This window comes from Solanum verrucosum, unplaced genomic scaffold, assembly GCF_900185275.1.
Source record: "Solanum verrucosum unplaced genomic scaffold, falcon-dt-bn FXZP01000062.1, whole genome shotgun sequence".
NCBI lineage: Eukaryota > Viridiplantae > Streptophyta > Magnoliopsida > Solanales > Solanaceae > Solanum > Solanum verrucosum.
In genome coordinates this window covers 1,319,636-1,325,451 of record NW_026020477.1, presented here as the reverse complement: position 1 = coordinate 1,325,451, position 5,816 = coordinate 1,319,636, and positions in this window count along the sequence as shown.

Sequence of the window (5,816 nt, the reverse complement as noted above, 5' to 3'; positions counted from 1 at the left end):
TAAAAGCTACTATGGTCCGTAGGTGGAAACCGTAGACACAGCCTGCAACCTAAAAAAAATTATTTTCCTTCTTTTTTCAAATTTGAGATTTTACATCGATGGTCAAACAAAGCGCACAATTATGACTATTGAGGATATGTTGAGAGCTTGTGTCATTGACTTTAAAGGTAATTAGGATGATGAACTAACTATCATTGAATTTTTATAATAGCAATTATTGTTTTTGTATTCAAATGGCTTTGTTTAAGGCACTTTGAGCACTACTAAAAAAACAGTGAATACCGACCTACAAATTTTCGACCTCAAATGGAGGTCGGTATTTACAAGTAGTCGGTTTTTATGCAAAATAAAGAGGGAAAACCAAATTCCGACCTCTGGAAGTCGGAATTTTTCCCGAAAAAAATGAATTACAATAAAAATACCAACCTCGTGAGGTTGGTATTTTTTATATTTAATTGAGAAAATAATACCGACATCAAGAGGTCGGTTTTTATTGTAATTCATTAAAAATTCCGACCTCCTGAGGTCGGAATTTTTTCTCAATTAAATATTTTATAATACTGACTTCCGAATGTCGGTAGTATGTAATTAAAATACCGACCTCATGAGGTCGGTATTTTTATTTCATCTAATTACTATTAATTAAAGCGACATCCGGAGGTCGGTATTTTTATTTCATCTACTTACTTTAAAAAGCGACATCTGGAGGTCGGTTTGTGGAAAGCGGGAAAAACAAATTCCGACCTCTAGAGATTGGATTTTTTCCCGGAAAAAATGAATTACAATAAAAACCGACCTCTTGATGTCGGTATTAAATTATTTTTTCTCAATAGGTTTTGTGTAAAATAAAAAACTAAAAAAATTATAATACCGACTTCCGTATGTCGGTAAAATTAAATAGTAAAAATAAATTAATATAAAATACCGACCTCATGAGGTCGGTATTTTTTATATTTAATTGAGAAAATAATACCGACATCAAGCGGTCGGTTTTTATTGTAATTCATTAAAAATTCCGACCTCCTGAGGTCGGAATTTTTTCTCAATTAAATATTTCATAATACCGACTTCCGAATGTCGGTAAAAATTAAATAGTACCCCTCCATTTCACAAAGAATGACCTCATTTTCTTTTTAGTCAGTTTAAAAAAAAATGACCTCTTTTCTTTTTTGGTAAATTTTACTTTTAGCTTTCCACGTGGCATGTTTAAGACCACAAGATTAAGGGCAATTTTGTACATTTGACATAACTTTAATTTAGGACCACAAGATTCAAAAGTCTTCTTTAATTTCTTAAACTCCGTGCGAAGTCAAACCAGACCATTCTTTTTGAAGCGGAGGGAGTAAGTAAATAAAATACCGACCTCATGAGGTCGGTATTTTTATTTCTACTATTAATTAAAGCGACATCCGGAGATCGGTATTTTTATTTCATCTAATTACTTTTAAAAGTGATATCCGGAGGTCGGTTTGCGGTTTGCGGGTAAACCAAATTCCGACCTCAAGAGGTCGGAATTTTTCCCAGAAAATGAATTACAATAAAAATCGACCTCTTGATGTCGGTATTATTTTCTATTTTGATTTAATTTTATTTAAATCATCTTCCAGAGGACGATTTGTGTTATGTAATAAATTAATATTTTCAATTAACTTTAAATAAATTGTCCTCCGAATGACGGTTTTATTCAAGTTAAAAAATAATTTAATATAAAATACCAACCTCCCGATGTCAATATTATTTAATTAACATGATTACCTTTATTTATCTTAAAATTTAATGTGATACCGACCTCATGACGTTGGTATTTTTATTAAATCTAATTACTTTCAATAAAAGCGACATCCGGAGGTCGGTTTGTTTAAAATATTCCTATTAATACTCATAATTTTGCTATTGTGCATAATACTAAAATTTCATTTTACACCTACAATTAATTGTTCAAAAAGTGTAACAATTTTGTATACTTTTATAAATAAAAAGTTAGAATTCGTGGAATAAATAAAAAAATATCTATAATCCATATTTAGAGTATGAAACTACGTTGATATGAATTAGGAGATACTTATACTTATATTTCTAGAGTAATGTACAAATTCTATCAGTCCGTCGTCTAATCATGAACTTAATATCTCATGTCATGATGTAGAGGTGAAGAGCTAACATATAATTCATTCGAGTATGAAATGCGAGATAGTATTATTATATACGTTCGATCTAATTGAATGGATGTTAAGTGTAGTGATCACCTCCTAATTATGATGACATGTAAACGATATCTTATCGGAGTATGAAATATGTTGATTAATTATATACTCCTCGAGTAGTTTAACAAATCAAGTCTTATATACTAGTGGTTTAGATATGAAATACATTATCAATTAAAGAAATACCGAGGATCAATTCAAGGAGATTTATATATTAAATTTGATAATGATAAACTTTTGTTGATCAATAAAATTAAATTTATATAATTAGGAGTTATATAATTTAAATTTCTAAAAGGACCTTGATCGATAAATTAAATTTATTAAATTAAACTTATGATGATGTGTAGTTAAATTATATATATATGTATATATATATATATATATATATATATTAATATATAATAATATATATATATATATATATTTATTTTATTTTTTGATATTGATAAACTTTTGTTGATCAATAAAATTAAATTTATATAATTAGGAGTTATATAATTAAATTTATAAAATTGACTTGATCGATAAATTAAATTTATTAAATTAAACTTCTGTTGATGTGTAGTTAAATTATATATATATGCTTCACTATAATGATGTATGTAATCTGCCACCACTATTCCTTTCCATATGTCAATTACTGAGTTCCATAATTGAGGGTCATGAGCTGCTATATTTAATATTTTTCCTCTATCTCCTCCGTCTTGAAGTTTGATAGGGGCTTCTATTGGCATTCTTATTCCTATTGGTCTCACCATTTCTGGTTCTGTTGCCGGGTCTTGCCTATATACCTTGTGACGTGGTAAATTACCTATAGTATATTCTACTGGCGTTATGGGGGTTGTCTTCTAGAAGGGACTTGAACTAGAAGAAGCGGTTTCCATGAATTCTTTTAGAATGCGTGTTGTTTCGTCATCGCTTTCTTCTTGGGCTTCTTCTTTTCGTTCCTTTTGTCTATACCATAATTGTCCATTCTAAAATGGCATTCTTTAAAGTGTTTTTCTACTGTAAATATATCTATTTTTCCTAATTTACAACCTTTACATTTAAACAAAGTTGTTTTATTTTCTTGATGTACTTTTTTAGCCTTTGCTATCGATAAATCTACTTCGTAGTCTTCTTCATTTATATTTTGAATATTCATACTTTCCATATTAATGGTTGATTCATTATCTTTCAAATCTTCTTCTATTTCGTTTTGATCTGTATATTTATAATCAGTGAATCTAATTGATGTCTCTCCTTTATTATTAGTGTATGTGAGGTGGTCGTTTGGTCGTAATACTTCTTTTTTACAGAATTTTTCTAAATTCTATTCTCTTCCTGCATATTCTTCTGAATTTATTTTTAAAAGGTTCATTAATTTGATTCCTTTATTTCCCATTATTCCTACTGCATCGTCTATCTTTATTTTAAACCTTGAACTGTTGTTGGTGGCTAATTTTCCTATAAAGCCAACACAAACTAAAAGATTGTTTCCACAGTTCATTTCTTTGTAGCCTTTGGTCTGTATGCCTATTTTTATGTATTTTCCAAATTCTTTTGAATTTATCATAAAATCTGGACTACAGTAAAAAATTCCTCCATTATTACTCATGTCTACTTCTGTTAAACCTATTATGATCTTTTAGATTCGGACCATCTGCTATCGTACAAAGTAATCAATACTTTGGTACCTAGATTTTTTCTAGCTAAGCCTTTGAGCCCAATTACTACCAATCCCATGTGCATGAGATTCATTCGTCTTTTCTGTATTCTTGCATAGATTCTTTACTAATTAAATTTATACTTTCACTATCATTTTCAGATACACTTAATTGTTCTTCACTATAGTGTCTGTATAGATGTGTTGTTGATGAAAAGAAACCGGTATTGTAAAGAACTTGTGGATTTAAGATTTTTAATTTATTTTGTTTGAATATTTCTATGTCTCTATCTACATCTATAAGTTCATCCAACTGATGACTACTACTAGGTCAAGATGAATTATTCATTATTCTAGCTAACATATTATTACCTAATCTACCTTGAGAGAAACTGGTCCTTTGTCTTTCTTGGGAGTTTCTATTCCTGTTTGAAAATTGTCCATGGTTTTTCTTTTCTTGTAAGTCTATCCTTTTGAGGTGTGATTTCCGTTCTTTTGAGCTGTTCTATTAGGGCTTGTATATCGTTTTCTTGCTTATTTTCTTTAGTAGGGACTTTTGTTTCTAGTAGACTATCTAATTTTTTTTATTTATTTCGGTTATTTGGTCTTCTAGGTTTTTATTTAATTCTAATAACGCAAAAATTATTAGATTGTTTTGTTTTACACTTATTAGGTCTGTTTTGCCTGGTGGTGTATAATCTGATAATCCTTCAGGGTTAGCTTGAAATTGTGCTGTTTTTCTAAAAACTTCCTTATAAAAGAAATTGTTCATGAAAGGGTTAAGTCTTTAAGCTTTCCTAATTCTTTCTTAATTTCTTTTGTTTCTTTATAAAGGTTTTCTAGTTGATTATGTATTGTTTCTATCGGATTGTTATCAGTTATTCTATTTGCTACTATGGTTTGTACCTTAGAGGACTATATCTATTTATTGGTTTTTTAGAAAATCAAAGTTTTGTTCTATCCTTTCTAATGATTTGTTTTGTTTATGCTGCAGGTTTTCGATGGTCTCTATTATCTTTAAAAGTCTATCGTCTTTGGACTGACTATTATCTGCTAAATTTATAATTAAATCTGTAATAGTATTTAAATGTTGATTCTCACTATGTAGAATATGGTCTCCTTCTGCGAAATTACACTTAAGTAATGATCCAAATTTTAGTCTTCGATATTCTTTTCTAAAACTATTTCTAAATCTAAGTATTCTAACCTCTTAATACTTCCTATTATGCTAAATATAGAGTTCTGTTTTGCAATCTTGTGTTTCTATTCTAATTTCCTTTATGTAGTGATAAACTCTAGCTCCTATAGTTGGTATTTGTAAATCTATTTGTTTTATTTCCTGGCATATGTTCAAAATTTGTGAGGATGTTAATAAATCTAAAATAACCTTAATTGTTCGAAATATAGTTGTCTTTGTTCTATTAGAAAATCGTATATATCTTTATAGTTCTGTCTTATTCTCAATAAATACCAATGATATTCTTGGTCAATTATAATCTGTTTTCGTATGGCCTAAATCTTTTCTTATATATTCTAGATGACATATACTCTATTACTTGTATTATAGGTATGTACTAAGTTACTTATCCTAAAGGGAAATTTAAATTACAAATATAATTCCTTTGGACCTCTATGCGTCTATTAGTGTGTTGGATATTACTATTTATACTATGTAGTTCCCACTTCAAAGCACTTAATAATTTTGGGTTGACTAAGGTTGGTCGATTTGATGTATATAAACCCCCTTGATTACAAAGTTTGTCTGTTAGGTCTCTAGTTTCTAATATTTCTAGATATAGACTTAATGCCTCTTTTATCTTAAGCCAGTCGATTTTAGTCTGTAATTCTCTATATAGATACCAATAATATAACCTTAATTGGTTAGCAAAAGGGTGTTTTTTCATATATTTTAAAGCTAATATAAATTCCTAAACAGTGTTCCCAAAAAACCTTCTCGCTTTGAT